The sequence below is a fragment of the Benincasa hispida genome, chromosome 1, assembly GCF_009727055.1.
Source record: "Benincasa hispida cultivar B227 chromosome 1, ASM972705v1, whole genome shotgun sequence".
Lineage (NCBI taxonomy): Eukaryota > Viridiplantae > Streptophyta > Magnoliopsida > Cucurbitales > Cucurbitaceae > Benincasa > Benincasa hispida.
This window is the reverse complement of record NC_052349.1, coordinates 27,568,960-27,593,148: the sequence shown is the minus strand read 5'-3', so window position 1 is coordinate 27,593,148 and position 24,189 is coordinate 27,568,960. Positions and strand designations below refer to the sequence as shown.

At 35.9% G+C, this 24,189-nt stretch overlaps 1 non-coding gene across 1 annotated transcript; it reads right to left on the bottom strand.

The window, feature by feature from the left end:
• Window positions 1–23,591: 23,591 nt before the first annotated feature.
• Window positions 23,592–23,698, bottom strand: LOC120070457. Its single transcript, XR_005479953.1, has one exon. It is a non-coding gene; the product is annotated as a small nucleolar RNA R71 (small nucleolar RNA).
• Window positions 23,699–24,189: the final 491 nt, after the last annotated feature.

The window sequence follows — 24,189 nt, the reverse complement described above, 5'->3', positions numbered from 1 at the left end:
GAAGGAGAGGCACAACATTGTTGTGATGATGTGTTGCACACGCATGGAAGCCACTCGTCCGTTGGAGTTCGTAGTGTTGCAACGCCCTTTTGAGCATTGCAATACTGTCCTGTTCACTCGCTTCTGTCTAATAGCATCGAGCTGGAGCACTGGACTAGCATTGCAATGTTGACTGCTTGTCCCGAAATCGATGCTTACTGCCTCTCAGCATCACGCGAGGGTCAAGGGAGGGTTGCAACATTGCGCTTAAGGGTAGTTTGGTAAGTTTGACGTCTTCACTCAATATGGTGCATCCAACTCCCGTTTTTACTTCTTTTTGGCTTGTTTTTCATCCCAACAACACACTTGCCTTTTAGGATCGATTTACCTACAAATAGACAAATTACACATAAGAATTATTCAATAACGTAGGATTAAAGACATAAAATTAGATCTTTTTTAGAGCTAACAAACACCCCCAACTTAGCTCTTAATCGTCTCGAGCAAGGTCGCAACATTCAATCATGCAATCATTAAGGTACTGTTCATTCTATTTAATGGTCCCTAACTCAAGTCTTAATAGTCTTTCCAGCTACACAATAAAACACATAACAACATGAATTCAAACACTCAATTGCGGCTCATTGTAAAAGATACTTTTGCAATCAAACTCATGTGTAAATGAACACTAAGGCCATGAAAACCTTTTCCATAAATACATGACTGGAAAAGTTTTATCCTTACTCCATTTCATCATCCCTCTACTCTGGCTCAGTTATCAACCTAGGACATACCGTTCTTGTTAATCAGAGAGCAACACTTAACCAAAAATGCCTAAAACTCACACATACAAAACATAGAGGACATCAATTTTACCTAGAGGGCTAACTTTCACACTCGACCACTGGGAACCTAACCACTCTTTTTCTCACGGCCCAGCTTGCTTTTGCACCCCACCCCCCCCCCCCACCCCCCAACAAAATATGTTTTTAATAACACACTAGGCCATTATTTTCTCAATGTCTAATTTTTTCCCCAGGCACTAAAAGTTACTCCCAAGCTAAAAGTGGACCTTTTGAGGTAACAACAAAAATCCAAGAGGGATAATCTATTTCTAAGACTCTTTAGGATTTATAAAGAAGAATTTTTCGACCTAGGTTCATTATGCATGGGTTTTCATGAAAAGATTTTTTTAGAAAAAGCTCAAAATCATGAAAGAATTTCTTTTCTTGAAAGCATAAAACTCAATGAATGCATCATCGACTTATTATTAAAAAGGAACGAAAAGAGAGCGAACAGATCATGCAAACACCAAACACTCAAAAACAAATTTTCAGCACAGAGGTTCTTATTCCATTTCACAAAAACAAATGAAAAATATTCATATCATAAAAAGCCGAGCTCAAATGTTCAAGACTAACCAGATATCACATGTATAAAAGAATCAAATCAATTATAAAAAAGAATTCAGCAGTTGTGTTTCAAGTATACCAAGTATTCAACAATCCCCCAAGAGAACGTATATGCTATGCACAAAATTAGAAAATAAGAAGCATGCTTCGCACCCACCCCCAACTTTTAAAAATATGCATTGTCCTCAATGTATTGCAAAGTTAAAATTCTTGCAAAAGGGCAAAGAGAGGGGGTTAGGGTAACAAAAAACTCCCTTGGATTAGGACATGAGCATGAATTCGGGGAAAGCTTCTTGATGAAGAGCCAAAAATATAATTTTCTGTAAAGAGAAAGAGAATAATCAACATTCTTTTAATTATTGATTTTGTGACTTTTTTTTTATTGGTAAAAAACAAAAGAAAGAAACAGAAAAAATAAAGAAAAGAAAATTAAAGCAGATAAATTTGACGTCTGGCTGCCTCTAGAAAGTGCAAATTTTTATCGACGTTTACTCAATGTTGATGAGGGTGGCCTTAAATGAATGAGGGTGAAGTCAAAGCCAAGCTCGAGAAAGCAAGGTTCACTTCCCCTTCATTAAAAATCTTGAGATGGTGCTCATTCACCTTGGATTCCTTTTTAGTCTATAAGCTCCTAATTTCAACTGCACCATAGGGAAAAAGATTAATAACTTCAAATGGACCATGGAGGCACGAATTGAAAAGCAACACCTTTTGACTGACCTTGAAATATTTCCTCACAGAAGACTTTCTTGTAGAGTCTTAAGTTATCATAGGCTTCATGTCTTAACTCTTCTAACTCTTGTAGTTCCAGAAGTCTTTCTTCGTCGGCTTGGGCTAAACTCATGTTGCATTGCTTTACCACCCAGTGGACTTTGTGCTTGATCTTTACCAGTAAATGGCATGCCTTTCCATAGACAAGCTTGAAGGGCGTCGTCCTAATGGGAGTTTTATAAGTTGTCCTATATGCCCAAAGAGCATTGTTGAGGCGTGTGCTCCAATCTTTTCTTTTGGGGTTGACGGTCTTTTCAAGGATACTTTTAACCTTTCAATTGGATATCTCGACTTGGCCATTTGTCTGAGATGGTAAGGAGTGGCAACTCGATGATGGACTCCATACTTCCTCGAAGGGATTCAATGGTCCAGTTACAGAAGTGGGAACCTTGGTCATTGATTATAGCTCGTGGGATACCAAACATGGAAAATATGTTAGCCTTCAAAAATCCTAAAATAATAGTAGCATTTTAGTCCTAGTGGGGATAGCCTCAACCCACTTCAACACATAATCAACAACTAACAAAATTTACAAATATCCTTAAGAAGAGGGAAAGGGCCCCATAAAATCCATGTCCCATACATAAAAAACCTCACAGACAAGAATTGATTTATGTGACATTTCATTCTTCCTAGAAAGAGATCTTGACCTCTAACATTTCTCACAAGTTTTACATAATGCATAACAGTCAGCAAATAAAGAGTTCCACATCAAACCACTATCTAAGACTTTCCTAGCAGTTCTCTTAGGACTAAAATGCCCACCACATGCTAGCTCATGACAGAATGAAAGTATTGACTCAAATTCTTCATCTGGGACACACCTCCTAACGATTTGGTCAGAGCAAATCTTCCAAAGATGAGGTGGATCCCAAATGAAGTATTTAGAGGCACTACACAGTTTAGCTTTCCTAGAACTAGGCATACCTTGAGGAACTTACCAGTCACCAGGAAATTAACCATGTCAGTATACCATGGTATTGATGTGGTTATCTGGAACAAGTACTCATCAGGAAAATCCTCTCATATAGGTGTAGGATCTTCTTCTTGCACTATTCTACTCAAGTGGTCCGCTACTAAATTTTCTACCTCCTTTTATCTTTGATGGTCAAGTTAAATTCTTGAAGAAGGATCCATCAAACAAGTCGAGGCTTGGACTTCTTCTTGGTCATGAGGTACCTAAGTGCAAAATGGTCAGTATAAATTGTAACAAGAAAACCAAGAATATAAGGCCGAAATTTATTTAATGCAAAAACAATAGTAAAAACTCTTTCTCAGTCGTGGTGTAGTTGACTTGAGTAGGATTGGAGGTCCTCGATGCAAAACATATGACATGAATTTTCTTGTCAACCCACTGCCCTATAAAATGCTTCCACTGCTAGATTACTAACATCACACATTATCTCGAACGGGATGTACCTTCATAGGGGCTGAAAATTAGGGTAGTGGTCAGCTTTTCCTTCAAAGTGTCAAAGGCCTTTTGGCACTCTTTATCAAACTCAAATGGAGCATCTTTCTGCAGCAATGTGGATAGATGAAGGGCTAACTTCGAAAAGTCCTTGATAAAATGTCTGTAAAAACCCGCGCTACCAAGAAAAGAACGAATCTCCTTGATATATGTAGGATAGGGAATATTAGCAATAACATCTATCTTTGCCTTATCTACTTTAATATCTTAGCAGAAACTAGATGCCCTAGCATAATACCATGGGAAGCCATAAAATGACACTTTTCATAGTTAAGCACATGATTAGTTTCAATGCAACATTTCATCACAAGATTGAGATTATGCAAACAATCATCAAAAGACTCTCTGTAAACTCTAAAATCATCCATAAAAACCTCAATGCACTTTTCTATGAAATTTGAAAAAATGCTCATCATACACCTTTGGAATGTGGCATTGCAAATCCCAAATGGCATCCTTCTGAAGGCATAGGTCCCATAAGTGCAGGTAAAGGTCATTTTTTCTTAATATTTTTACGCAAACGGGAATTGGTAAAATCCTGAGAATCCATCAAGAAAACAAAAGAATGGCTTCCTGGCAAGCCAGTCTGCCATTTGATCAAGAAAAGGGATTGGAAAATGATCTTTTTTCGTTACCTCATTAAGCTTTTGAAAGTCGATGCACATCCTCCATTCGTTCTGAACGTGCATCGGCACCATCTTTCCTTTATCATTTTCCACAATTTTCATGCCAGTCTTCTTAGGTACAATGTGAATTAGACTTACTCATTTTCATTTACTGTCAGGAACTAGGTAAATGATGTCAGCCTCGTTGAGCTTGATGATTTCCTTAAGAAAAACCTTCTTCATTGTGGGATTGAGCCTTCTTTGAGGTTGAATTATGGCATTGGCTTTGACCTCTAAGGTGACTCTATGCATGCAGAGAGAAGGGCTTGTTGCTTTAATGTCATCAAGGGTCCACATAATGGCTTTCTTATACGTTTACAAAGTCTCCATTAGAGAGCCCTTTTAAGTGGGTGTCAGTTCTCTAAAGATTATCACAGGAAAGATGTTTCCTTTACCTAGGTACAGGTATTTTAGATGATTAAAGAGAGCTTTTATCTCAATCCCTTGTACCTGGGAATTACCAAGGCCAGTGTCAGAAGAAGGTTTATCATTGTTGCTAACATCAACAGAAGAAAGAGATAGATCATGTGAATCCAAATCAATACATGGGGCAATCAACTAACTAGAATCATCATTATCATGCAAAACAATCTCATCCACAAAATCATGAGTTTCAATCAAACAAAGAGACAGATATTCTTCAGGAAACTTCATAGCATCATACATATTGAATGAGACAACTTCTCCATCAAATTCCACAGAAAAGCATCCTTTGTCAACATCAATTTTTGTTTTTGCAGTTTTCATAAATGGTCTTTCTAACAAAATTGTAGAAGATACAAGAGTAGAAATCTCATCTATTTTCAAAATGTAGAAGTCAACGGAAAAATTAAGTATTTTACTTGAAGCAAAATATCCTCAATTACTCCTAGAGGCTGAATGTAAGATCTATCGGCTAATTGAATGCATACGACTATTTTTTGTATGAAGTTCAACAGCCTAGGGACCACAATTACACTCATCAACTATTCAAATTGCTCTGGAATCACTCCTGTAGCACGAGAGAATTGCCCAAACCAAATTTATGAAGTGAGTCTTCCCTTTCATACTTGAAACTACATGGCCATTAAGTAAGCTTAGGCTGCCACTTATCCCACTAAGTGGGTTTAACTCCTATAATCTTGACAGCTAGCCCACTACAAGCGGTGTTAAGCTAAAAGCTTTCCTTAATCACCAACACATGGTTCTTCACACTCTCATCATCACACGATAGCACTTGGACGTATACACCTACTCGGCCAACGCACGCCTTAGCGCCACTTACGCTCATCGCACGGTCTCAAGATCATCGCATGACCTTACCTCACGCACCTCCTCGCCTAACCAACGCACACCTACAGCCCTATTTCTCAGGCAACCTTACCATGTCGTGCATGCGCACTTGCCCATCTAACCTCATCATGGGCTTGGTTAATGCATTGCCCATGCTTCGACGCATGGCTTCACCCTTAACCACACTTTAACACCCTTCTCCTCACCTCCACGCCCGTGTGGCACTCATCCTAACCTCAAGACACTTTTGAATGCTACACACTCTTGGCAACACCTTCAACGCGTGAGGCCAACACACTTAGCTTTCATACTTAGCCAAAATTTACACCTAAGTGTTAACACCAATTTCAACCCGTGAGAGCTACAATCTCAACAATTAGAACATTTTCCTCCTTCTTCAATCACTTTCAAGCTTCTTCCCTACAAGCATAATGTTAACTTACACCCAATCTTTCTCAACATACTAATTAACATACTTAAGTAAGGAAAATAGGGTTCAGGGTTTACACCTCACCCTTCCGTTCCTTGACTTTTATCAAGGATTGAAAAGTCTGTAGCTCGTTGAACAAAGTGGTCAGGCTGTAGTCAATCCTGTTCATAACAACATTACTACGAAACTGTAGGAAACTTTCAGGTAAAGTTTCTAGGATGAAGCTAACTTGACTGGCCTCATCAATGATAGACCCATTCATCTCTGCCACATTAAAGTGGACCATCATGTTCAAAATGTGTTCTTGAATAGAGGTCCTCTCTAGCATGTGGGCATTGAAAATGTATTTGAGAGCATCATGCCTGAATTGAGTGAATGGTTGTCCAAACATTCCCCGCAAGGACTCCTTTATCTCACGGGCAGTGAGCATGGGCCCATGCTTCTTGCCAAGACCTTGGAGAGGCTTGCCAAGATGTACGCTTGGGCCTTTTCATTTTCCAATACCCAACGTTCATGTCTCTCAAACGTTTCGAGCGACATTTGAAGCGAGGACTTGAAGACACTCCTCACAAGGACAAATCTCAAGTTATCGATGATCAGAATTGTATTAATTGTGTTTTTCCAGGTTGTGACTATCGCCGATAAGCTTGTTGCCAGCAAGCATATAAAGTTTCCTAAAATATATAATATATTTATATTAGTAATCCATGCACATCCATGCATTACCCATTTTGGAAAAATCAATCACTTTTAGCAAAATAAATTAATGCACCCTATGTGACATCTATTTTCCAACGATGTTTTAGTAAGGCAGGGTAAAGTTCACCATAGGGTGATCAGGTACCCTTTCACTGAAATAAGAACATCTCAACCAAGAATTACAATAGAACAACTCTTTGTTCCTATAATTATCAGTCACCATTGTTTGGTCAAAAAATTATTAACTAGCTTAACATTTTCTTGTAAGTGCAACCCCTCATTTTAGATTCTAGAGTTCCACCTCAATGAGTCAATCGTAGGAAAAAACTGATTGGGATAAAAACTAAAACAACCCTATCCATTTCTAGAGTTTGAGTAAAGAGTCATGCAAATGTCATCTGTAAGGGGATACAAGCAAAGATGCCTTAAGGCCAAGCATGAAAATTTACTACGAACTAATGAGAGAGTCTGTGGGATTTGTTGACACACGTCCAGCTTTCACTTACTATAAACACTCCCTCCATTCATCTTGTTATTGACCTATACAAACACCACCACCAAAGGGACACAAGCAAAGGTGCCTCAAGGCTGAGTATAGGTCTCACAGCGTGAACTACGAAGGAGAAACGTGATAGGAACAATGAAGTATCATATACCCCATTTTCCTCCCACTGAGTGTTTTACCTAGGGTTAATTTAACTTAGAAAAAATACGGCTTACTAAGTGATGTTTAAAATTTTTTTCAATAGTAACATTTACTTTGGATAGTTAGACAACTTTTATTATTGTTCATCAAACATTTTAATAAACTTTAATCAACAATTTCATGCTTGTAGCAAATTTATCTAATTCAACTTTCAGGTCGGTTTTCAGATAGGGGTATCCCATTTCCATCAGCTTAAATACCCCAACCTAGACAGAACTAGCCTTAGACAAAGGTCCCTTATAGATACATTTCCTACAACTTTAATCTTTTATTAAAACCAATTTAATCTTATTAAATTGATTAAAAAGATTAAACTTATTTCTAATCTTATTAGAAACATTGTAAACTTATGTCTATGTGAATCATACTTTAAACTATTTAAAAAAACAATTTTAACCTAAGTTAGCATGTAAATCTTTATTATTAATTTTAATTTTTAATTTCATTTAATTATAACAATTATAAAAAAAAAATGAAATAAATTAAAATCAAACATTGCATATGAAATCATACTTAGAAAAATTATAACAATTATGAAATTACCTAAAGTAATGATATACTTCATGCAATTACAATTTTAATTTTCATTACTTTAATAAACAAAACCATTATATACTAAAGTAATGAAAAAAAAACATTCATACACACATCCAACTAGATATTATAATTCTTACAATATAAAGATGCATGACAATGTTATTTCATGCAAACATATGATGCATGAGCATGCTATAATATTAATCATGTAACTATATTATAACAATTATAATGTTTATGATGCATGATAAATAATGCATAACCTATGGTGGGATTTTACTATATGACATACATTATGACATATATAAAATAAATAAATCATATATCCAATGCATAATTTAAAAAACAATTAATTAGACCGAGATTGAACTCCTAAACAATTAATTAAATTAATATAATTTAATTAATTAAATAACTATTTATTACAAAAAAAAAAAATTCAAAACAGACTAAACTAGCCCAGTCCCACGAATTACAGCTGAATCGGACCTGCGAACTACTCGAACCCCACGAATCGCACACGAACTACATGTAACACACACCTCTTTCCATCTCGGAGCGTCTATTTTCCTTCATTTTTTTTTTTGCCTTGTTTTCTCTAGAATTTCGCTGGAAAAAACATAAACGACACAGACTTAGTCAAATGAAGACTCTTTTGCAAATTTATGCCCAAAACAACGGACCGTTACAAACCAATATGTAAGAAAAATGCAATAAATCTATACAGTCTAACCCCGAAAATATTCAATAATTGCAAAACCTCATCCATCAATATGAATTTCATTACAGCAAATGTAATCCCACCATAAAAATTTTAAATTAATTCTTGAAACTAACAAAATTGGGAATAAGAACGTCGCTCTAATACCAATTATAGAACTGTGAAGTCCGAAGCAGAAGCAGGATCGGTCCCAATTTTAGTTTTCCATATAATGTAGAATACAAAAAATATAAAATATGTATTCTAAAAGAAATTTAATTCTAAAACATTCTTTTTTTAAAATAATACAATGAAAGGAATAGTAGGGTTTCGAAAATCCAACCTCTTGAAGACAAGATTCTTCACGTATTCCTTCTCAATCTTATCACGAACACTCTTGATCTCTCCTTAGGATCACGAACATGATCAACAACTCGATTCCAAATTGGAATACTACCAAAAGTGAGACATATGTATTCTCTTTAGGGGTTGAGAATCACAAGAATGTCTGGGACTTTGTGAAGTTATTTTGAGAGTAGAGAGAGAAAGAGAAAATTGAGAGAAATCTTTTTCAAATGATTCTTGAGGTCAAGATTGATTGATCACAGAAATTATATCACTTCCCATATTTTGGCAAAGAATCTCCAGCAACCATCAACCCACATATATTTAAAGAGAGAAAATATGGGAGGGAGATTATTAAAATAACTCCGTCATTTCAATTTAAATTCAAAATTAAAAAAATATAAATGAAAATTAATTTTAATTTATTTAATATATAATATATAATATACATATTATACTATATATTATATCTAGTATAACATATAACCTATAGTTTATGTTATATCAAATATAATATAACCTACAGTTTAAAATTCTCTCAATAATTTACGGTACTTAATATAAATTAAATTTATATTAAAAGTTTAATTATATGAATCTAATCCATATAATTAATATTTGAATCATATTAAATATCTATCTCCTCTCAAAATAAACTTTATATTATAATGTATCAAATACATTATACTAGTTATATCACATATAATTAATTTAAATTAATTATATCATATATAATTAATTCCTTCAATTAATTTGAACAATTCAAATTAATCCAAAATTAATTTGATTCTCAATTATCCCAGTTGAGCTACCGAGTGGACCGTATGGACCTGTAAATTGAAACTTTAATGGTACTTAAATAATTAATTAAACTATTTTAATTAAATTACCCAACTTCCATTAACTACCAGTCACTCCACTAAAGATCGACAGTTGCACTCCTCGCATTACAAATATATTTCTATGTACATTGGATATAATCAATCAACAGTGTAATGACCCTTCACAAATTACTCGTAAGTACAACTAGGCCAAAATTACAGTTTTGTCCCTGTAGTTACATCTAACTCCTTAAGTACCACCAATCTCTCTAATGAACAATAAGTCACAGTTCAACTATGACTAAACCCCTCTCGGGCCAAGAGAGAGTGTGGTACCACATTGTTCAAACCCCAGAATCGGCCTTTAAGGGAACAATTTATCTACTTACCTCGACATTAGGGAAGCATTGAATTCCTTCTTATGAAGTTGTATTCCCAGCTCTTTAATCAGACGAATCCTCAAAATGGTAGACTTATTGAGTCGAAAAACTGGCAACTCTCACCCATGCAGATCAAAGGACCGCCTTTATAGACTCTTCACAACTTACTCAAGATTCAGGTCATGTCACCTATGGTCATCCTAGTGAAGTGTAAGTCTTTATTATTAATGGTGTTATATAATGAGACTATTCATTTTGTGGTTTGGTCTTATACAAATCATTTTGCATAGAACACCCATGCTTACATATCTCCACATAAATGATCAGAAGCAAATCAATTGTAGAACTTTAGAACAACTGTAGCATCTACAAAGCGGGTCGTATTCGTGGTGTCACCAAGATAAGGTACCCAGCCTTACCCATCTACCACAGATTATTTAAGTTATCACTTAAACACAACTCAAGGCGTAGGGGCTAGGGAGAGCACGTGCCTCCCCCTCAATTTATCCATCTTTTGTGTGTTTAATATAAAATATAAAGTTATGTACTAATATATATATATATATATATAGTTCATGTTAAGTAATAATATTAGTGCTAGCTTGTTGGTGTGGAGTATTGTTTGTTTAGTGAAGCACAAGAGTTTAAAGGCTATAACTTGTCAACATTTTATTTTGAATTTTAAATTACTCTTTACCTAGATTTTTTCATCTCTAATGGGCTTTTAAAGCCCAACTCATGCAAATCCTAATAAAAGAAAAGTAAAGTTGGTCAAACAATGTGCCCTTTAAAATATAACGTGTCTTTTTTAAAATAAATAAATAGCTAAACAATACTTTTTTTATCCGCAACATAATTAGGCAATTTATAAACTTTTTTCTTCTTTCCGAAATTCACTTTTCAATCTCGACTCTAAAAAATATTATATTTAAAAGGTTTCATTCATTTTTTTACATAATTTTTTTATTCACATTATTCTATATATATTTTTGTTTGTTTCCATGTTATTTTTACATTCATATTACTCGTATAGATTTTTAGAATTAGTTTCAAAGTTCAATCTAGGGGATTATTTGTTGTCACTCGTTTGGATATACGAGCTCGACAAGTAAGTTTTAAATATTCTTAGACATTAAGTTTTGATGCTTTTAAATCTATATAATATAATGTAGTATTCTTATTATAATACTTTTGTAGAGCTAATTCAAAACTAATATGGAGAGATATTATAAAAGAAAAACAACAATAGAGATTATAGAGGCATCATCTTCAAAGAAGAAAAATGTTTTGGATTCTGATCAATCTTATACAGAAATAAATCTAGAAAAACTACCTGCAGATCTTGGTTTAAGATATTGTGAATGTAATGAATTTAGTCAAAAAAATTTAAAGAAATACTGCAAAAAACAAGAGAATGTAATTGAGATTCATTGTTGAGTATGATTTCTGATTTCTGTCATAGTCATGATATTAAAGTCCTTAAAATGGATGACCTATTTCTAATTTGAGGACGACAAAAGCAAAATTCTCAACCAGATACAAATTTATATCATTATCGTGTTGAAGTTTTCTATGTCATCATTGATATGCAACTTCAAGAGCTGAATAATCATTTTACTGAAACAAATACTGAATTACTTCTCTATGTGGCATCTAAATCTGAGTAATTCATTTGTTTCTTTTGATTAAAAAAAAAAAAAAAAAAAAACTTAGTTAACTTGCCCAATTTTACCCAAAAAGCTTTCCAGCTATTGAACTCCCTATGCTTGAGGATCAACTTCAAAATTATATTGTTGATATGTGTTCAAATATTAAGTTTGTGTGCTAAAACGCATATATGATCTTGCAGTAAAAATGATCATGACGAATATAGACAAGGTCTATTCATTAGTTTACAAATTACTCATCTTGATGTTGATTTTACCTATTTCGACAACTATTGTTGAGAGAATGCTATGTAGGATGAGTTCTGATGACTTGATTGCATAATTGAATAGGAGGTCAATGGATGAATGATTGTATTATAACCTATTTTGAAAAAGATTTATTTGATATGTCAGATTATGAAATTATCATGGATCGATTTCAAAACATGAAAACTTGTAGATGATAATTGTAATGTATTAAATTGGTTAATTTATGAAGTCATTAACACTTTTTTTTACATTCATTTATAGATTTTTTTTTTTTTTGGTTAGACTTGTACATATAGTGCCACCTATATAGAATTCTTGGTTCCGTCATTGGATGTTTGTTTATTGGTTTTGTGGGTTGATGATACTAAATGTCAAATAAAATACCTCAGATTTTATTAAATAAATAAACTGTTTGTACCCACAAGATTTAGAGCATCAACCCCAACATTTCCTTAGGCATTCATCAAGCAGTAGATCCTATAGGGTTTTTAATAAGCAAACACAAACCGTGATGGATTCTATAAACGTTGTGGTAAATGACTTAACAATTTACTTTAGAAAGTAATGATGATGAAGAAGGCCAGATATTTCCAGATACTGAAGTTAAAGGTGAAAACTCGGAACCGTTTGGTCTTAATAACTCTACTGATGCTCATGACATTGTTAGTGACATTCAATCACCTACAACTATAGAGGTTGATGAGTCAGACAACAGTGATAAACCTGCTCCCTCCATTAAAATATAGAAGGCTCATCCTTTTAGTAGCATAACAGGGAACATGAATTCATGGATTACTGCTCGAAAGAAGGACGGAGCTGACTACTTGAAAATGATATGGGACGTGTGTTTTATATCACGAATGGAACCTAAGAATGTGAATGAAGCCTTGAAAGATGGGTTCTGGATCAATGCTATGCAGGAAGAACTAGAACAGTTTGCTAGAAACCAAGTGTGGACTCTTGTTCCACACCCAGAGAATGTAAAGTTAGTTAACACTAAGTGGGTGTTCAAGAATAAATTTGATGAAAATTGAGTAGTGACTAGAAAAGAAAAAAAAAAAAAAAAAAAAAAAAAAAAAAAAAAAGCCAGGTTGGTTGCTCAAGGCTATACTCAAATAAAGGGTGTCATACCCCTTCCCAGATTACTCTCTAAATCCAGAAGTGAATGTGACGACAGTAGTTACCAACCCTTTTTGTGGCACTTACTGCCTAACTAACATTCTTAACCTGCTTAGGAAACCCTGAACAAAAATAATAAACATTTGAAACATTCAAGATGCTAGGCAAACTTAAAATAGCTACAACATAACCAGGGTTCCATACATAACTTAAAACAACATACATACAAGAACAGAGTTCAATGTATCCCTAGTCCCTAGTATGCACGACATATGTGTACAAATATTTATAGAACAAACACTTAAACCTCCTCTTCCAACTGAGTCTTTAAGTGGCAGAATAGCAATGCAATTAACCTCTGGGGAGACGACCACTTCCTGGGGAGGAGGAAAGCATTAAAAACGAGTGAGCTACTAACCCAGTGAGTGACTAATAAAACATAAACATCATGCTTTAAACTGAAAACTTCCAAGCAAACTTATATTTAACATATTTAAAATGTAACATAGCTAGAAACATAGCATCACAAAATCCTTAGTTGAGAGAGAACCCTTTTGCTCGATCCCCCAACGTCAAATCTTAGTTGGTGTAGAGTAATCTCAATACCACCAACGTCAACTTTACCTACGTGCACATGCTAATAATTAAGTACCATCATTCCTTAGGTACTATAGCCGGATACCTTCTTGTGTCCTTCAGTATCGGGTTTAACATGATCATTATAAAACTAATTCATAAAACATATATACTGGGAAGCATAGTATCATAAATCATAAGCTTAACATGATTCTTAACGCATGCTCATAAACTTTTAAAAGCATAAATACTGAAACGTGCTTTCATAAACTTCTTAAAACTAGTATGTGTTGATATCTACCTGAAACTAGTTTGCTTGGAAGCATTCTTTAAGAATAAGCTAGCATGAAACTAAACTTTGAATAAAACATGAGTTTACTAAATCATGGGGAAAATCATTTAGTTCTGTCATTCTCAGCCTTGGGCATTCCTCCTAGGATTGATAGGCTTTTCCTATTGACAATAACCCTTGGATATAAATAACATGTTTAGCTAGTGCCCTTACCTTTCTTGTGAGACTAACTCACTAAAATAGTTTAACATTCAACATAAAACATTAATTTCATTTTCAATGCATACCTTTTTATGCGTTCAAAACTTAAGAAAATCTTGAGTAACTAAACCTTAGCTATGCGGCCAACAAAACAACTCATGTACCTAACCAGCTGCACATCAATGCACAACCAGCGCCTCCTTGCGCTTCTTTATACGCCCAACCAGTCGCACATCAACGCACAGCCAATGCCTCCTTGTGCCCATTTCTTCAATGCACGCCTGCATAGCCTAACGCACGTTAGCATACTCTCATAGCCTGACGCACCCCTTGCACCCAACTTGGCCTTTGCGTGCCCCTACAATCTACTTGGGTGGAGCTACTTACTTACTCAACAGTTGCAACTGCCTGCTTATTCAACCAAAATTAGTTTCAATTTTGAGCTCAAATAACTTATTTTCCAGACCTTATATTAGAAAATTTTCTTCTACAAACTTGTTTAAAATTGTAGCTTACCTTAAACTTAGAGCTTAGAATTTATGCTGGTTTGTCTGTAAACCTCAAATCTTCATCACTAGTCCAGATTCATCTAAGAGCCTATCCTCCTTGCAAATACCTTCAGATTTCGACTTGAATTTCTAGGATCTCTTCTGGCAGCCCTGGTGCTTCAACTACACTCACTTCCTTTCAAATGGCTTTGGAATCACTTCGATAGCACAAGTATAATACTTAAACCAAGCCTTTGAACTGAAGCTTCCCTTTTATTCTAAACACTGCATGCCCTTAATGAATTCTTAAGCTGCCAACTCACCCATGACAGCTGGCCATCTTAATTGGTGATTAGGTTGAGTACCTTCCCTTAACATCAACGTAAGGCTCCTTCTCTTCAGCACCTACCAACACATGATGGCACTTCACCGCACAGCCTTCTAGTTAGCGCACGCCTTGGCGCCACTTGAACACATCACTTGGGTTAGTGACTATTGCATGGCCCTTACTACCCGCTCAACTTATCTGGCTAGTGCACACATGCCTAGCTTCAATGCCTTAGGCAACTTCACCCGACGTTGTGCGCTCATCAACGCTCAATTAACCTCAACTAAGCTTGGCCAATGCATAACCTCAACACATCATACACCCATTGCTTGGCCTAGCATTAACGCTTGACCTTCGTTGCCCGTAGCCTTTTCCTAACATTGCACCGCTTCAGCCTTGCATTCAAGAGCTTCTTCTGCTGCCCGCATCACCTACTATTCAGCACATACATTGGTGTTCTTTATGTCATTGCTTAGGCCACTCGCATTGTCTTGCTTGCTCGTGCAACTCGTCCGATTAATGCACGCTGCCTTCCTAGCCAATGTACATCGCAACCCATTGTCTAAATGTCCTTGCCATGTCGCGCGCATTCCATGCCCTTCTAACCCCACAAGGCCTTTGATTGGTGTATTGCCTTTCCTTCATCGCATGGCATCCCTTACGGCCAACACTCACCCGTCTACTCTTTGCCCCATGCTCATTGTGCATCCAAAAAGTTTCATGTCACTAGGATGTCGCACTCCTCATTAATACAACTAGGTCCTCAACGCATAACAACATTTGGCTTCCATACTTCGCCAATTTTCCTTTACCAAGAGTCTCAATGCATTGTACCCGAGAGCCATATTCTTCAACACTTAGAATATTTTCTTACTTCATCATTCCTCAAGCTTTTCCCTATAATATAATATTAACTCATACTTAATCTTACTTAACTTATTAGTTACATACTTAAGTAAGAAAAGCAGGGTTTGGGGTTTACAGAGTTGATTTCGATAAGACTTTTGTTCCAGTTGCATGATTGGAAGCTATTCGTCTCTTTTTGGGAATCTCGTGTTTGCTCAAATTCAAATTGTTCCAAATGGATGTCAAGAGTGCATTCTTGAATGGGTATTAAATGAAGAAGTATTTTTTGAACAACCCAAATGATTTGTTGATCCAACATGTCCTCGACATGTGTACAGGCTTAAAAAAGCACTTTATGGTCTAAAGCAAGCACCATGAGCCTAGTATGATAGACTAGCAGTCTTCTTAATCAAGAATGGGTATACTTGTGGAGGAATAGACAAGACCTTATTTATAAAAAGGGTTGCTTAGAATTTCGTTATTGCCCAAATCTATATGGATGACATCATTTTTGGGGGAATGCCTCCAAGTATGGTAGACGTCGTTGTTGATCAAATGAAAGGTGAGTTCGAAATGAGTGTGGTGGGAGAATTGACATACTTCCTTGGCTTACAGATCAAACAAATGGAAGAGAGGATTTTCCTATCTCATAAGAAGTATGCTAGAAATATGGTGAGAAAATTTGGGCTTGATAAGGTTCAACCCAAACGTACTCCAGTTGCCACTCATGCCAAAGTCACTTAAGACTCTAAAGCTCAATGTGTTGATGAGAGCCTTTATAGAAGTAGATAGGGAGCTTGTTGTATCTAAGAGCTAGTCGTCCTGACATTACTTTTGTCGTTGGTGTTTGTGCTCAATATCTATCCAACCTAAAAACCAGTCATTTGACCTGAGTGAAGAGTATCCTAAAATATGTGCATGGTACGCCTGACTATGATCTTTTGTACACTTTTGATACAAATTCTATTCTAGTGGGGTATTTTGATGTTGATCGGGCTGAGTGTACTGAAGATAGAAAAAGTAATCATATGGATGTTTTTTTATTTTTGGAATAATCTTATCTCATTGTTTAGTAAGAAGAAGAATTGTGTATCTCTATCTACTACCGAAGCAGAATATGTTGCAATGAGTAGTAGTTGCTCAATTAGTTTGCTTGCTAAGTATAATGTTTTCCAAGATGTTATGACCTTGTATTGCGACAACATGAGCGCCATAAACATTTTAAAAAACCCAGTGCAACATAGTCGAACAAAGCATATCAACATTAGACATCAATTTATCCACAAATTTGTTGAAAACAAAATCATTTCTTTTGAGCATATTAGAACAAATAAGAAGATTGCAGACATTTTCACCAAACTATTGGATGTCGTTACATTTGAATTTTTGAGGGCGGCTCTTGGATTGTGCAAATTGCCATTATAGCCATTAATGTCAATTGTGACGTATTTGGATATGTGGGCCGATAGTTGGATTTCATAACCTTTGATTGATGTCCCATTTATTGTGGGTTTTAAAACGTCTGCTCATCTCTATATAAACCATGTTGAGTCCTCACAGAGACTTAAACTTGTCTTTCTCGATTGTCGTCTTCGTTTCGATTGGTTTTCTCGTTTGAACCCCAAGTATAGTTATTTTGTGTTGGGTTTTCAATTTCTTAGTACCTTCATCATGGTGGATACAAGGAGTCATGCTCATAATACTCACACGTCTATGGTAAACCCTTGTAAGTTGACTAAGCGTTCTCACAATGTCAAGTATGATGGTTCGACTTCAGGGGTTAAGGCTTTTGGCGTTCGAATGAAGGGTCCTACTTCCTCTGTCTCCAAATGGAGTTGTTCGAGTCCTCCCCATTCTCCCACTTCAGAGGACTTGTGACATCCTGAGTTTCCAGAAAATTTAAGATAATTATCTCGAAGTATTGAAATTCAATTTCTTTTAATTTTAGAAACTTGGAATCAAATTGAGATAATTGTAAAGCCTCATTGGTTACTTGAATTTAATTTATTAAGAATTTTATTAATTATCTTTTTCTGATTTTGGGGATAATAAAATTATTTTGGATTGAATTGATATCTTAGTTTGGTTTGCTTGTTTGATTAATTTGTTGTTTAAGAAGAAAAAGGAGAGGAATATCCGAATTAAAATGTATGAAGGAGGAAAAAGGGTTATATTTATTTATATAGTAGCTATATTTATACATATGTGGGGAATTAGGTAGTGGAAATATATAATATTATATATATATAATATATATATATATAATAATATATAAATTAAATCACCTCATTAGGTGTGAAAGAAGAGAAAAAAAAAGCGAAAAATAAAAAATTATCCTTCTTCTTTTTGACGCACGAGCAAGCCTTCTCCCGATCGGATTCAAAGCCAGCCGCTCACCCTCCATCGAATGCCGCTCACCTTCACCGTCGAACGCCGCTCACCTCGCCGTCGAACATCGCTTGTCCTCGCCGTTCCAGTTGCATCGGTTGTGAGTTCCAGTCGCGTTGTTCGTGGGTTCCAGCAGTGTCGATCATGGGGTCCATTCCGCACCGGTCATGCATTGTCCGTGCCGTCTAGCCGCCGTCGGCCTGTGCGCCGTCAGCTCCTTTGCTCACTAGATTGTTGAATTTGTTGAGTAAATCCTCTTTACTTCAAAATCTCATGATTTTCTCTTGAGATCTTGGTTAGTTTTGAATGTCTATCCAGTTTTGGCCTGAATTTTGATGTTACCCACAATGTTTTGGAGGTTAGATTGAAATTTCAAGGTGTTTAAGATTGCAACCCATCAAATTGAAGCATTTTGGCGCATTCTTGGAGGTGGGAGTTGAGATTTTAAGGCGTTTCTTTTTTTTGCAGGCTGTCCAACACGGTTAAGGATGTTTTTGGTAAGATTTGGGTAGGGGATGTTATTCGAGTTTAAGCCTTAAGGTGAGTGGTATTATTCCCGGTGTCTTCATGCCAAGCACCCTAAGTTTAGATATATCAAGTTATCTAATGGATTCTAGAAGCATCATTTGGGATATGTGATACACTATTTGTTGCATAGAAGTTAAGAGAATTATAAGCATGATTGAATCTATATAGTATGTTATGATTTGTGCTGTGGGATTACTCTTGAAATTTATTTATGTATGTGATGCATGATTAGACCAGTCGGGGCGATTCATCGTCTCGTTTCGATGCATGTTTTATTTCAAGGACCAACGTGTCCAGTTGTAGAAACTCTTGACAAAGAGAACCAATAAGCGGAAGCAGATCGTTCAAAACCCTATTGTGAAAGAACAAACACATTTACAATCACATAACAGTTATGCATAAACCTGAAATTACAGCATGCTTCCAAAGGAAAATACTAAAGATCGAGTGAACATACCCTTAAAGAACTTTTCTTCTCAATACTAAAGATTGAGTGAGCATACCTTTAAAGAACTTTTCTTCTCGTTTCCCTCAATCTAACAGCACAAAAGTTCAACTGCACGAACGCAAGACCTCAGCAATATCCTCGAACAACAATGAGTAATACTCGACCCTCAACTCTCGAACATTAAGCAGACACCACCACGAGGTTACCTTGATATTCTCGCTTAGCACCATCACATAGCGTCTCTTCTTGATCGTTTAGTGTGTGCATAAAGCTACACAATCGTGTAGTGCTATTTCATAGCACCTCAACACATTGTTTAGCTACCACGCAAATCTACACGATCGTGTAGCACTATCGCATAGCGCCTCTACACATCATTTAGCTCCCGTAGGTATACGATCGTCTAGTGCACAACACTACAACGATCAACGCCCGTAGCTACACAATCGTCTAGCTTTTCTTCACATCGTTTAGCGCTCGTAGCTAGACGATCGTCTAACATTTAAACCTGCATTTAAACCTCGACGACAATATTTGAGCAGAAGCTGAAAAAAATGGAATCTGCAACTTGACCTTCTTCACTTGTTTCTTCAATTACATCTTAATTTCAACATCTAATGGCTCCAAATAAATTACAGATAATAAGCACTCTAACTTTAATGGCTTCTTCACTCCAACTCTAATAAAATGCCAAAACTCAAAAAACCATATCAGTGCACCAGTTTCATATAACTCATGAAAAACACCCACCACACAAAAATTAAACCGAATTGAATGCTTATATGATGCTCTAATACCAATTTTAAGAGCATATCAGCATGCAGCAGAAGTAACAAGGATCAATAAGTACTCTAATTCATTAATTTTGGCAGAAACTAAAGCATAATCATCTAATATAAGAGGGTTTGAAGTCATACCTTTGTAGAACTCTTCAAGATCTTGATTCTCAGCTGTTGTCTTCTTTGAAACCTACTGTGAACTACCTTAAGATCTTTCCCACTATCCTCTTGGAGCTTTAGAATGAGTTGTGAGACTCAAGAATAGCTTGAACGAAAGGAAACTAGGAGAGTAGCTCACTACTATAACCCACTTTGAAGAACAATTCTTCAGCTCGAATTTTTCTGAAAAAACTTTTTGAATGCATGCCTCAATTCCACTCCAATCTTCTTTTGTTTATTGCAGGTTAACATGCAAAGAAGATGACTGCATGAGATGAAACTCATGCTTGGAGTTATTGAAGCAAAAGTGAAAATGGGTTTTGTATGAGCTAGTAGAAGATGATAATGAAAAAACCCATTTTTCCATTTTATGTAAATTTTCTTATTTTTCAATCAAATGATCTAATAAAATCAATTTGATTTTAAAATTGAAAATATTATTAGTTTTTAAAATTAATTTCATAAATTAATTTTATAAATAAATTTTATAATAAAATTAATATATAATTATTTAATAATCATTTAAATAATTCAATTAATTCTAATTAATTTAATATCAAAATATTAAATTAATTTTACACAAATCCACCTTCATACATTTAAACCATATTTAAATATAAATTCTCTTATTTCGTTTAATTCTAATTTGAATGTTTCAAATTAACTTATCATGTTACTCGAATGCTAATCCATCCCGTCACTGTAGTATATTATGTCCACTTGATATAACCATGATCAGTAAGTTGATCCTTCACAGGTTGTTCGTAATCACAGTTGGGTCAAGATCACCGTTTTACTCTTGTGAATACATCTCGTTTCTTAAGTTCCTACTGACCCTCGGAATACATCCCTATCAGTCTTAAAATTAAAGTCTGTGTATCCTGTAAGGATCAATTTTTATATCCATATACAAGTATGTAGTCCCCTGTTTCTCTAAAGATACTTGAGGATGTTCTTGACGGTTGTCCAGTGACCCTGTTATGGATTAGACTGATATCTGCTGACTATCCCACAACGTAGCAGATGTTAGGTCTAGTACATAACAACGCGTACATCAAACTGCCAACGGTAGATGCATAGAGGACCTGTCTCATTTTCCCAACCTCTTGAGGTGTCTTAGGACATTGCTCCTTTGACAATGTAACTCCATGACGAAAAGGCAAAAAGCCCCTTTTGGAGTTCTGCATCGAGTACTTGAGCAACCTCTTGTCAATGCACAATTGATTACTGGTAGAAATACAAGTTATTAAAGCTCAAATTATTAAAACAATGGAGAAAGCGATGGTAAAATAGGCAATATTCTATTTGAATGCGCCAAACTAAAAGAAATTGTGATCGCTAATGCCCATCGCATAAAAGCAGTTAATTTACCTATTTCTGTGTAGGTACAATGTGAGGGCGCATATGAAATTGCGATCCAAGGATACAATGCGATGGCGCACTTGAGTTTGCGATCGCAAGAAGTACCTCAAAAGCGATCGCATAAAGACCTTACATAAAGGCGACGACATAATTCGTGATGGGACGTAAAGCTAATAACGGTCAATTTCGAAATACAGTTGACAATCGTTAAAGACCATACTGTTGCAAATACTTTGAACTTTCGGTGACTTTCAGACGGCGCAATAGAGTATGGAAATTAATGCTGCCCATCTTTGCAATCATTAGTAAGAAGAGTTGCTTCACCTTGAAATCTATAAACACCCAATGCTACCAAACAAAAGAAAAAGAAAAAAAAATGAGGGAGAGCATGGAGGCGAGGCGAAGCCGAGGGAAAGGAATCCTTGGAAAGAAATCGATTTTCGGAGAGGTCGAGAGACTAATGGAAAATAATACGAAGGAGAGACGTCAAACTCTTGCGAGAGCAAGAGTCCACAAATCGGAACAGAGTTGAAGTGATAAAGAGCAGTGTAAAAGGTCACGGAAAGCAAGACATTGCTTACCTAGCTTAATATTTCTCACTCCATTTGTTGTTTTGTACTCAACACTTTATTTGCAAAAATGGAAACTTCACTTCGATTTATGTTCAGTCTCTCCACACCATGCATGAGTAACTAAATTTGTGAATGGGTTGAGAAGTACTTAGCTAGCATGACTTAAGCTATGCATTTTATGCGATCATAATGTCTTATGTATGTGTCATTCATCATTTGGAGTACTTGAGAGAGTAGTCTAAAGATAGAATCTAGGCTTAAGAAAGTCAGATTAGATCGCATAAGCAAGAGTAGAGACTTAGAAATAAGTTCTATCTGCTACATTCCATACACATCGCATGCGTCATAGAAATAGGAAATGTTGCATTATGCATTGAGAAATGTAGTACTTAATATTTGTGTATAGCATGATTGCATGACTTGTACAAAATCTTGAGAAATGTTAGCTAAATATTTTCTCAACCCCTTCATCGCATACTTGTTACAACACTACCCTTTCATCGCTCCACGTTTAACTCCATGCATTGGAAAGTCTAAATTAAAACACCATCTACTTTTTTATCACTACCGTAATAGAATCAGAGAGTCCGTCACATATCTATTTAGTAATCCCTGTATTCGACCCTGGACTTACTAGGACCCTAAGAAGGCTTATACTTGGGCTTTGTTAGGAAAACTTGTATGATCATGGCATCCACATATCATTGCATGATAAACCAATGCATCAAATTTTTGGCGTCGTTGCGGGGGATTATGGTATGGATTGCGCTAACATCAAACCTCTTTGATCTTTGTAGCTTTCAACCTTTGTTGCATTGTCATTCCATCTATAAAAGGAAGAAGCAAGCGTCGCATGAGCGAATGACATACTCCTGAGCTCAAATACGACCCAGAGATTAAAAGAACCTTTAGCAAAAGATAAAGAAACAGATGTAAACGTCAAGGAAGAGTTCACAGAATGGCTGAACAACCTGAGGAACGAGTAGCAAATGAAAACAACATAATGGTAAATCCTATCCTACTGGAAAATGATCGCAATAGACCCATCCGGGACTATGCTCACTAAACTTTTATGATTTCTCCCCAGGAATCATGAGACCAGCATTGGATGGATCAAGGTTCGAGATGAAGCCAGTAACTTTACAAACGATACAAATAGTAGGACAGTTCGGAGGACGGCGTGGTAAAGATCCGCACGCCCATCTATGAAGCTTCATTGAAATTTGTAACACTTTTGTGTTCCCTAATATTTCCCCAGAAGAGGTTCGACTCACATTATTTCCATTTTCATTATGCAATAAAGCAAAAAAATGGGCTTACTCTCTCGAACCAGGAGAGATAACTTCATAGGAGCAAGTTGTGGAAAAGTTTATGAAGAAGTATTTCCCTCCCACAGAGAATGCCAGAATGAGGAAGTTGATCACCAATTTTGAACAAGAAGAAGATGAATCACTCAGTGACGCATGGGCGAGATTCAATTGACTAGTATGCGACTGCCCACACAATGGATTGTCGGATTGTCTCCAAATGGAGATTTTCTATCATGAACTCAATTCTGCATCGTAGGCAGCTGCCAATGCGACAGCAGTAGAAGGTCTGCTGAACAAAACATATGATGAAGCAAAGAACATTCTTGTTCGCATATCGAAAAACCACGAAGATTGGCAAGAAAGCGATCAAAGAACAAAATCCAGAGAAGGTAATGCAAGTAATGGTGCCATCGAATCATTGCAAAATCAGATGAATGTGATGATAAATTTGTTGCAAGGCATAACAATAAACATTTCAGGAACTCGAAGTGGACAAGTTAATGCGATAGAGCAAACAAGCACCAGTTGTACTGCATGTGAAGAATCGCATTTTGTTGAGGAATGTCCACGAAATCCTCAATCAATCTACTTCGTTAAAAACAATCCTTTTTCAAAAACTTATGTAGTCAGTCTATGGCCCAGAGAGAGGGACTGCTAAGGTTTTTCCATAGAACTAATGGACAACAGCAACA